The sequence below is a fragment of the Lynx canadensis genome, chromosome C2 (assembly GCF_007474595.2).
Source record: "Lynx canadensis isolate LIC74 chromosome C2, mLynCan4.pri.v2, whole genome shotgun sequence".
NCBI classification, from domain to species: domain Eukaryota; kingdom Metazoa; phylum Chordata; class Mammalia; order Carnivora; family Felidae; genus Lynx; species Lynx canadensis.
Window position 1 is genome coordinate 115172697 of NC_044311.2, and position 12570 is coordinate 115185266.

Consider the following 12570-nt stretch of genomic DNA (forward strand, 5'->3'; position numbering starts at 1 on the left):
TAAATTACTTTGATAGGGAAATGCCCTGGCATTTAGGGGGCAAGTAATTAATTTTCTACAAGTAAGAAGGCTATATTTTAGAGAGCAGTGAGTAGGGGAATGACAGAGTTCTCAGAACTAAATTCTGGAACTCAAATGCATTTCCACCTAGCTTCTGTTTGGATCCATCCATAAATATTTGAAAATATGTTCCTTTGTCCACTAAAATCCAGAACATGAAACTCTATGTAAACTTGACAACTAAACATAAGAAAGCTCAGGTGTATTCCTTACATAAGAAATAGAACTTCACAGACCTGGACTTTGGTTATCTATCTAGTTGCATGTTTTTATTCATTCAGCAATTTGTGTTCTGTATACCAGATAGGATAGGATAGGATAGTTCATATCATTATACTTATGAGCAATAACCAGAGTAATTTATAAAAGTTGGTATCACATAGATGAAATTAGAAGTTAACTTTTTTAAATTAAATTAAAATTCATTATTTTATTCATTTAATTTTATTATTGTATTGTATTGTATCGTATCGTATCGTATCGTATCGTATCGTACTTATTCTTTTATTTAAATTCAAGGTAGTCACCATTTAGTCTTGTCTTCAGGAGTAGAACCCAGTGATTGATCTCTTACATATGACAACCAGTGTTCATCCCCAAAAGTGCCCATCTAAAAGCCCATCACCCATTTAACCCGTCACCCCCTCCAGCAACCTTCAGTTTGTTCTCTGTATTTAAGAGTCTCTCATGGTTTGCCTCCCTCTCTGTTTTTTCTTATTTTTTTCTTCCCTTCCTCTACCTTCATCCGATTTTGTTCTTTTTTTAAAATTTTTTTATTTATTTTATTTGTTTTTGAAAGAGAGAGAGAAAGACAGAACATGAGCGGGGAAGGGGCAGAGAGAGAGAGAGGGAGACACAGGATCCGAAGCAGACTCCAGGCTCTGAGCTGTCAGCACAGAGCCCCATGCGGGGCTCAAACTTACAAACAGTGAGATCGTGACCTGAGCTTAACTGACTGAGCCACCCAGACATCCATCTGATTCTATTTTTAAATTCCACATACGAGTGAAATCATATGATATTTGTCTTTCTCTGACTGGCTTATTTTGCTTATCACAATACACTCTAGTTCCATCCATGCTGCAAAAGGCAAGATTTCATTCTTTTTGATCACCAAGTAATGTTCCATTTTATATATATACACCACATAATCCTTATCCATTCATCAGTCGATGGACATTTGGGCTCTTCCCATACTTTGACTATTGTTGATAGTGCTGCTACACTGGGGTGCATATGCCCCTTCAAATCAGCATTTTTGTATCCTTTGGATAAATACCTAGTAGTTGACTTTATTTTAAAAGAAATATGAAGAGAAATTGTCAAGCCTGGAGTCTGTTCAGCCTTACTGTCCATGATGGTGTTTGAATTTGGTGGTGTAGGTAATGACCATAATAGGATATCATTTTACATCATAAAAAGTTTTGAAGTTGTTACATTATAGGCACATTTTATGTATCATCAAAAAATCAGACTATTCACTCCATAATTACTAACAAGTATGAAGAGGAATTCTGAATATTTTACTTGTTGGGCCTCATTTGAATTCTCTTGAAAAAGACATTGTAAAATCTTAACAAAGTTTTCACTTAATCTCCCAATTCTCACCACTGCAGGTATCCTGGTCTCATGGGAACAGAAAATAATCCCAATATAGAGCTTTCTTTACAATCAAGCTAAAATATATAACAATATGCATGTTCAGACACTAATCAACAAGAATTTGTTATTAGTGCCATCTGTTATTTGTCATTATGTTTTGATTATTTCAATCTGCCCCCAGGAATTTCAGCTGTATCTCAAAATTATTCTCTAGAGACTGAAGAAAATATGTACATTCTTAAAATAAAGAATATCTTAAATTTGGGAGAAAAACAAACCAGAATATCTATTTCTACTTATATGAAAATTTTGGATTTTAAAATCTAAGCAAATAGCACATTATCTAGCCCATTTTGTTATACTGTGAACTTATTTGTTTAAGAATAAAACCCTTCTCTTCTTGTTGTAGGTAAATCCCTTAGCACTTTATCATGCCTTTTGTAAATATATTGTGAAAAATAGCTATGAAACATACACTAAGTAACCTTTATACTTATTGTATAATTATATATTTCAGTAAACCTTGTATTATGAGATGTTTGGGGTTATGCTTTGGAAAAAAGAAGTAGAAAATAGTTTTCTTGTCTATAACTATTTGGGTTTTTTAATTTTTTAATTTTAATTTTTTTTTTTTTTTGAGAGAGAGACAGTGCAAGCAGGGTAGTGGCAGAGAGAGAGAGGGAGACAGAATCTGAAGCAGTCTCCAGGCTCTGAGCTGTCAGCACAGAGCCCAATGCAGGGCTTGAACTCATGAACCATGAGATCATGACCTGAGCTGAAGTCTGAGGATTAACTGACTGAGCCACCCAGGCACCCTTCTTATATATAACTGTTTTTTTTTTTAATTTTTAATTTTTTTTTTAATTTTTGAGAGAGAGAGAGAGAAAGAGAGAGAAAGTATGAGCAGGGGAGGAGGAGGGAGAGACGGAGACAGAATCTAAAGCAGGCTCCAGGCTCCAAGCTCTCAGCAGAGAGCCCAAGGCTCCATCCAACTCATGAACCGTGAGATCATGACCTGAGCCAAAGTTGGAGGCTTAACTGGCTGAGCCACCCAGGCTCCCCTCTTGTCTATAACTATTTGAACAAGTATTATGTCCACGTTATTTCTGTTTATATAATAATTCTCTGAGACCTCGCATGAACAATAAGAAAACATGTAACCTGAAATAAAAACCTTAAAGCATACTTCTTTACAAAACTTAAGTTCATCAGGACAAAGTAAGATAATTTCTCTTTTATTTCATAAGGCACAAATTCCCTAAATTAAATGATAAAATCAGAAACTTCATGTCTCTTTAGGGAAAAAAATGATTAAAATAAAATCAGCGTAAATTAATCCAACATGTGAACAATATGATCAGCTAATAAGTAATTCTTAAAATGAATATGAAAGAAAATTTTGAAGTATAAAGAAAAAGGTGGAAAATTAATAAATAGGTTAATATGGCCAAAAAGGTTGAAAGCTTGTTTTTACAACAATAATGCATGATATAAATTCAATAGTGAAATTATACATCAATCTCTATATATTACAATGAATGTGATACGTTATGCAAAAAATTTGATTTTTTTTAACGTTTATTTATTTTTGGGACAGAGAGAGACAGAGCATGAACGGGGGAAGGGCAGAGAGAGAGGCAGACACAGAATCGGAAGCCATCAGCCCAGAGCCTGACGCGGGGCTCGAACTCACAGACCGTGAGATCGTGACCTGAGCCGAAGTCGGACGCTCAACCGACTGAGCCACCCAGGCGCCCCAAAATTTGATCTTTAAAAACATATATTGATGTTTTTTCTGCACAAAACAAAAAATATCATTGTGCATATAACTGATTATCATTAGCATTATTATTTTTACATTTATATCATATTTACAAGGACTAAAACTGAGAGTTATTGAATTTATGTAGCATGTTAACTAGCAGGAAATGGTTAGTCAAGATACATTTGATGGTGCAGTTTGTAGAGCAATAATATGTGTGAAATTCAAATGGAAAAAGTGACTTTATCAAGTCAGATGATAAAAGTAGCAACTGCTTCTACAGTTTATATATATATATATATATATATATATATATATATATATAGTACAAAGAGAATGTATACAATAAATTCAAGGAGAATGTATAAAAGAAATTGTATGTAAATATATAGTTTCCCATATATACATTTATTTGTCTTATCCTCATATTTTCTGGGGTATATAAGAATTATACATCCACATTGCTACAAAAGGCCATATTTCATTCTTTCTCATTGCCAAGTAGTATTCCATTGTGTACATAAACCACAATTTATTTATCTATTCATATGCTAAGTGAAATAAGTCATACAGAGAAAGACAGATACCATATGTTTTCACTCTTATGTGGATCCTGAGAAATTTAACAGAAGACCATGGGGGAGGGGAAGGGAAAAAAAAAAGTTAGAGAGGGAGGGAGCCAAACCATAAGAGACTCTTAAAAACTGAGAACAATCTGAGGATTGATGGGGGGTGGGAGGGAGGGAAATTATGAGCATTGAGGAGGGCATCTGTTAGGATGAGCACTGGGTGTTGTATGGAAACCAATATGACAATAAATTTCATATTAAAAAAATTATACATGCTACTATGTAGTAGTATATTAAAATTGAACTGACTTTTTTCAGTCCACTCTTCCCCAATCTGCTACAGTGTTTTTTCCTAAAATGCAAATATGGTTAAATCATTCCCCTCATAAAAGCATTCAGAGATGGATGATCCATTGGCTTAGAATAAAATCCACAGTATAGAGAAAAGCATAGAAGGCCTTTTATGATCTGACCCCTGCCTAAATCTGCTGAGCTAATTTCTATACATCTATATATCTATATACATATGCCTATATATAAATAAACACACATATTTTTATAACCCATAGAGTATATTCTCATCGTTGCTAATCTATATACATATTGTTTTCTCTATTGTCCATCGAATGTATGTCTTGAGCTTTAAGAATCATCTTAAAGGTCAATTTTTTTTTCTTGGAACTTTTGCCAATTGATTGCGGTTTAATTGTGCTATTTGTTCTAATTCTCCATTCATAGTTCTGCCCAAGTACTATCCACTACTATACTATTCTGTCCAAGAACTATACTATTTTGTGATTAATTTGCTTTTCTCCCTACCCTATGGAAAATTGGAATGGTGTATTGTATGCCTTACTTAACATTCCAGTGCCAGGAACAGTAGATATTTCAAAATTTGTGAACATTGTAAATTTACATCTATTGAGCATTTCATTCACTCTTCACAATACCTATAATGTTGGTTACTATCACTGTAATTTTATAGATAAAAATTTTTTAAGATCACAATAATGAAGATACTGAGATTTGGACTCAGTTTTTGGTAATGCCAAAGTTCTTTTTTTATTACACTACATTGCTAAATTAATGTAACAATAAAATTTAGCAACTCATTTTGCTTTTTATCTCATTGATGATGCTATTGCTTCATCAGAAAGTAGACTTTCAATGGCAGTATTAGAGGAGTAACTCTTCCATATTTTTCTAAACTATAAGCTGTTTGCAAAATCATGGTACACCTTAGGTAAGGTAAAACCGTATTCATGGTTAGAGGCAGTAAATCAAAGCTGATCTACTTATCTATCTTTGATTTATGATGGATGAGTTCTTTCTCCATGGATGTTTGAGCAAAGTTGTTTCACTCACCCACGGATGATTTATTTTGGGTGATCCACTTGTCCAATGAAGATTTATTGCAGAGGATCCACTATCCAGTGTGATTAAATATGTGCATTTGGCTTGTCCAGAGGTAAGCAAGGAAAACTGAGACACACATGCACATTTTATCACAGTCTGAAATCACTGAACCAGCAAAAGTAAGGCCAGCAAGTAAAAACCAGCAAAGTAAGGCCATTTCTTGCGAAATTTTATGTGACCCCCTTTCATTAATATATTTTTATTTTACTATGCTGAATCATAATGGAATTTAAAATTATTAAAATGTTTTTCTCAATCTAATGGGCTAAAATATTATTTTAAATGAAATTTTGAGCAAATGATGTTCTCATCTATATTAGTGCAGAAAGTTATAAATAGATTTTGTAATGATTAAGAACCATGTGAAATAGTTTTGTTCAGTATGTGAACTAATGAATGGTTTCAATAAACATGTATTTAATGATTGATTCTTGTTACTTGTCAACCATTTTTAAAAATCACTATGTATTTCTTTTCCCCCAAATTTCAACCTGTATTTATGTTTTTATATATTTTTCTTTTCAATATGCATATCTGTTCCCTATAGAATTTTATCCAAATTTTGAAGAGATTATTTTCTTCCCAAAACAACTCCTTCATATATTTAGGCTCTTAATACTGAGGCAGATTTATTGGTAACTACTATAAGGATTGAGGTACAATTGAGTGTTCACTCATCCACCAGCAATGGTCAATGATCATATTTAGCTAACTTGTAAAGTATGATTTCATGTAGTATAGGATCAAAAAGTTCTAAAGAAATCAATATACATCTTCCCTATTCTTTCCCTTCATGTACTTGACCTCTTTATCTATCATGGGAGGATATTGGCTGAGGTTAGTACAATTTCATTTCAAGAGTACTGTTGATCTGTCTAGTTACTTATGTTCACCTAGATGGCTGCACCTTGATTCATGGTTTATTCTAATTTCTTCTCGAGATTCTATGGTATGCTAATATATCTTCAATTCCTATGTCTATATATGTATCTATATTTATATCTCATCTATATTATTACATATACATCTATCATCTATCATCATCTATCTATATTATCTATCATCTACCTATTATCTGTCTACCTATCTATCATCATCATCATCATCATCACCATCATCATCTATATCTATTTTTCTTTAAATTTTCCTTGTAAAACATAGTAAATATACTTTCTTATAAGTTTCAGGAGCTAAATGACTTTCAGAGTTTACAAAAATAATTGATAATTGAAACAAAAATCACCAGCTCTTTAAAAACTTTAACATTTGTTGTTTTGGTTTCAGTTTTTCTGTAAATCTTCTTATTTATGTTTTCTTTCAATATTTCCGTCACAGTTCACTGGAAGTCAGGCAATGTTGTCTCCTAATTTGATATGAAAAAGTCCTAAGAGAAAGGGAAAACTTTAACCTATGCCTTTACACTTTTATACAAGGTGTATTTATTTTTAACTGAAAGGAGTAATATTTTCCTTTTCTTTTTGGCTGTTAAGAAAAACACAGAAGAATTTGCTTTAGTTTGCATATGCTAGTTACAATTCTTTCCTAATTATGCCATTATTTCTCTGAACCTATGCTTTCGAGAAACATATTTCCCAGAAGCATTCTATTCTGACAACAGCTCTCAGAAATGGCTTTTATTACAAGATTTCCTTTTCCTTTTTCTTTGTTTTAAATTAATATGCTTCAATTTTTAGAGCAGTTTTAGTTTTGCAAAAAGTAAATAAATAAATAAACAAAAACTAGAGTTCCCTGTCCCTCACATACACTATTTCTTTCCCCACTATCAGTATTTTTCACCATTATAATATCAAACAGCATAGCTTCATTACCTTAAAACTCCCCTGTGTTACACATATCTATCCCTTCCTTCTTCACTCTGAACCCGTGTTAACCGCTGACCTTTTATTTTCTCCATAGTTTTTCCTTCCCCAGAATATGTCATATAGTTAGAATGCAGACCTTTCAAACTGAATTTTTTTAGTTATCAATATGCATGTAATGTTCCTCTATGACTTGGTAGCTTTCTTTCTCTTTCTTTTCTTTCTTTCTTTCTTTCTTTCTTTCTTTCTTTCTTTCTTTCTTTCTTTCTTTCTTTCTTTTTGTGGTTTTCAAGACTTTATTTTTTAGAGCAGTTTCAGGTTCACAACAAAATTGAGGGTAAGGTACATAAACTTCCCATGTAACCACTGCCCTGCTATTTTGTTGCAACTGAGGAACCTATTTGACAGATCATAATCACACTAATTCAAATGCTAATCTCTTCTTGAGACACACTCAGAGACACGCCCAACAATAATATTTTACTAAATATCTGGGCATCCCTTAGTCCTCAAGTTGACACATAACATTAACCATTACAATGTTCTAGGAATTAGTACCTGTTATGAATGTTGGTCATGTATAAATGACTTGCTGTGAATGTGGCTGCATGAGGAGATGTTGGCAGGCTTAAATGCATTATCTTATAATCATAAATAGAAACATTAACATTTCTTGTCATTTGAGATAATATTAATCTTATTGTTTACTTAAGCTTTAAGAGAATCCAACTGATGGAAATGTCCATCTATAACATACTTGAAAAACAAACTACAATTGATATTCATGAAATCCTTTCCTTTGGTTAGAAAGATTGAATAGTATGCCTATGTGCTAACAGGTCATTTGGTTGTATGGACAAATACAGAATTTATGATATATATTTATATAAACACACATACCGCATGCCTCAGTAATATATGTCTCCTAAAGCATATATGTATATGATATGTATTTTATATGCATGCATATTGTACACATTGGATGGTACAGGAAGTTATTTGGAGGAATATACACTAACTGGACAACAGTGAATGTGTTTAGAAAGTGTGGTGAGGACTGAAATGGGAAGTTATTTAGAGTTGCCCTCATGTTGACCTATTACTTAGAAAATATTTAAAGCTTAGAACATATTAATGTAAAATGGCATAATTAAATATTACAGAAAAATAAAGAAAAAAATTAAAGTATACTATAGAGAAAAGATAAAAACTCTTCAAGATAAATACTTTGTAGAAAATGTGTGGATAGCATATTGCAAGCTATTGAATGCTTACGGCAGAGAATAGGGTAGGAAGACAATTTTATGTGCCAGTGAAGCAAATGTTTCTAGTCACCTCCATAGAGGTTTGATAATATAGGCTGTCTGAATTATCAGAAAAGGCAAAGCTTGCCTGATTCTCAGGGATCCATCAACCTCTGGCCATCATTAGCCTCCTATTTGATATTTCAATTTAGAATACCCTAGGCTAAATTTATCTTTAATAGTTGAAAAGTTCAGGGTTAACATAAGAGACAAGTAAGTACTATAATAATTTAAAAACCACTTAATACACTAAAGTAGGAATTTGCCAAATGGTACCCAAGAGGCCTAAAAAACTTAATTCATTTTCTAGAAGTACGTAAATTAATCCCAGGATGTAGTTAATAAACTGGGAGTCACTATTTCAATTGTAGAAGGAATTAATATTGTTAACAAATTTAGTGGAAAGAATCTTCGTTATTTATCTTTGTTTAAATTTCATTTTTAAACATTACTTATTCATGTTTTCTTAGGACTTTATTTTTTTTGTCACTTTTTTTTTCAAGCTAATAATTGTTAATACTATTTAAGTTGTGAGCAATAAATAAATCATTACTAGCTTCACGCTCGTGGTATTACGTTACAGGCTAGACTGAATCCTCGCAGTTCAATTAATAAACCTATTTTAAAATTGTCTAGTGGAATATGCATTCTGCCACAACTTCTTTCTGGAAACTCAAATGTATTGTATTGATTTAAACCCTTCATGTTACACGTGGTTTGATTTGTGTTAGGCAAAGAGACAAAGACATGTCAGAATAAGTTTAAGAAAATATAATTTTAAAACACATCTCTAGGGGTGGCTGGTTGGTTCAATCAGTTGAGGGTCTGACTTGATTTCAGCTCAGGTCATGATGTCACGGTTCATGAGATTGAGCCCCGTATCAGGCTCTGCACTAAGGGAGGCTGCTTGGGATTCTCTCTCTCCCTCTCTCTCTGCCCCTCCCATGAACACCCGCACTCTTTCTCACTCTTTCTCAAAATAAGTAAATAAATAAAAACCTAAAACAACACACCACATCTCTAGTAGTGAAACAAGTGGGAATAATTAATCACATGATCCAAGTTAATATAATTCCAATATTTAACACTTTCCTGTACTTGATATACAGATGCTCCTTGATGATTTTGATCTTAGAATTTCTATGCATTATAATTACCTTATCTGCAATTTCAAAACAATGAATTATAGAGCTCTAGAAAATATCAGTACTCTGCAATGTAAATTTATATAATAGTTTTTATTTCTATGCTTGTTTTTGAGAAACCAGTTAATGAGTTGAATCCAATTTTTTTTCCACAATGTATTCTCCAAGTGTGAGGTAATATCAAATCTCCCCTCACTAGCCCACCTTAAAGATTTTGAATTTGCCACACTCCACAACTGTATGAGCAAATTTCTTAAAAAACAATTTTCCCCTTTCCCTTTCTCTCTCTTTCTTTTTCTCTCATGTGTGTATATATATATATATATATATATACACACATATATATATATACTTTTTCTCTCATGTATATATATATATATATAATACAAATGAAAGACAGGTCATATATATATATATATACACATAATGATATATATATAAAACATTTTATATATAAAATGATATATAATGTATATGTGTTGTCTCTTATTGGTTCTGTTTCTCGGTAGAGTCCTGATGAATACAGAATCTCCTATTGCAGATTCTTCCGAAGTTTAGGGATAATATTCAAACTACTTATCAAGACATATAAAATCTCTTACTTTCTTTTTAATGTATCTAACTTTGGTACCTATTCATTTACCATATATATTTAATAATACCATACCAATTGATTTGCCATTTCTTGATATCTTATATTCTTGTATTTTATTATTGATTCACTTTTGTCATGCATTTCTTTTGTCATTCATTTATTCATACAAAACACAGTTTTGTGGAACTGTTATTTGCTAGAAACTGAGCTGATCTCAATGTTTGGGAAAGTAAGCCCTTCACTTATTATGCCTGTGCTAGATGGAAGAAATACTATTTTATCGCTTCTAGTCAGATCTGTACAATATGATAACCACTGGCCTCGCATGTCTGATGAGTACTTGGTATGTGTCTAGCCTGAACTGAGATGTGTTGCAATTGTAAAACACACTGGACTTCAAAGACTTAGTAACACATTATTAAAATTTATTAATTTTTCACAACTTACTTTTTATTCTTTTTAATGTGGCTATTAGAAAATGTAAAGTCACATATGTAAATATATTTTTTTGAGTTTATTAATGTATTTAGAGAGACATGTATTAAGTTTATTAATGTATTTAGAGAGCAAGTGAGCATGGCGGGGGGGGGTTGGGTGCGCAGAGGAGAGGGAAAGAGAATCCCAAGTAGGCTCTAAGCATCAGTGCAGAATCTGACACAGGGCTTGAACCCACAAACAATGAGATCATGACCTGAGTTGAAATCAAGAGTCAGATGCTCAACTGACTGAGCCAACCAGGTGCCCCTGTGACTTGTATTTCCGACTCCTTTGACTTCTCTGAGTAGTGCTTGGCTGTATAGTCATGTCTTCTCCATCATCCAGACCCTATTTCCCAGATGTTATAAGAGACTTACTTCATTGTGTTCCAATATGGATATCAGTAGTTAGTATGCCTTACAGTTGACCCTGGAACAACGTCAGGGCTACAGGCACCAATCCCCCATGCAGTCGAACAGCCATGTAAAACTTGACTCCCCCAAAACTCAACTACTAACAGCCTATTGTTGATCAGAAGCCTTATTGATAACATAAACAGTTGATTAAAATATATTTTGTATATGTCTATATACTGTATTCTTATAATAAAATAAGTTTGGGAAAAGAAAATATTATTAAGAAAATCAAGGAAAAGAAAATACATTTATAATATTGTACTGTATTTATTAAAAAAATCCATGTGTAAGTAGACCCACATAGGTCAAACCAATGTTCAAGGGTCAACTTCGTACTATTTGTGTTCATCCTTAATAAGCTTATTAGGTGAGTATTGTAAATTTTTCCATTTTACAGAAGGAAATACTGAATCTAAAATTGTTTGATAAATTCTTTTTCTATCATCACATTGTATAGTTGTTGGAATAGAATTCCAAAGACAGTTTAAAACCATAGCACCACCAGTGTCACCTCATATCTGCCAAAACACATATCGGATGAACAAATTTAAGTCTGAGTAGCAGATATTAAGTTTACATACCATGATTTACATATGCAGAAATTCAACTTCATACATTTTGTACATGGCTCGGAGGACAAGAAGTATTATGTAGGCTTTCTCTCATCTGAACCATGGCATCCCATCATCTCTGGCCTTTTTGGCCTGCCCCGTGTTGCTATAGGATTCCTGGTGAGGCATCTGGTTCTCACAGTTAAAGCGGGCCATTAGGCATAGTCTACCTCAAGTTTCAAAGTATTGAAATATCTTGGGTTTTTCTATTCACACAACAATAACATTCTTTTCCCTGAGCAAGGACATTTATTATGTAATTTGCTGTTTATTTGACCAGCATGATAAAGGGTTGGATTCCTTGGTCTCTTTTCTGAATTTAGCAAATAGATTAGCACATTCCTAAAGCTTCTAAATTTCTTCAGATTCTTCCAGCCTCACACCACGTAAAATAACACCTTTACTCTGTATATAGCAGAAATTTCCTTTATTACATTCCCCACATGACTATTCTGAGTAAACAAGCTTTCTGAATCCTTTGCTATTTGGAATGCTGGGATATACTAGTATTTTTTTCCCTACTTAAATTTTTTTTTAATGTTTATTTATTTTTGAGACAGAGAGAGACAGAGCATGAGCAGGGGAGGGGCAGAGAGAGACGGAGACACAGAATGTGAAGCAGGCTCCAGGCTCTGAGCTGTCAGCACAGAGCCTGACGCGGGGCTTGAACTCACAAACTGTGAGATCATGACCTGAGCCGAAGCCGGACGCTCAACCGACTGAGCCACCCAGGCGCCCCTTTTTTCCCTACTTAAACCTAAGACAATTTTCAAAGTTCGTTTTTTGCGCCATT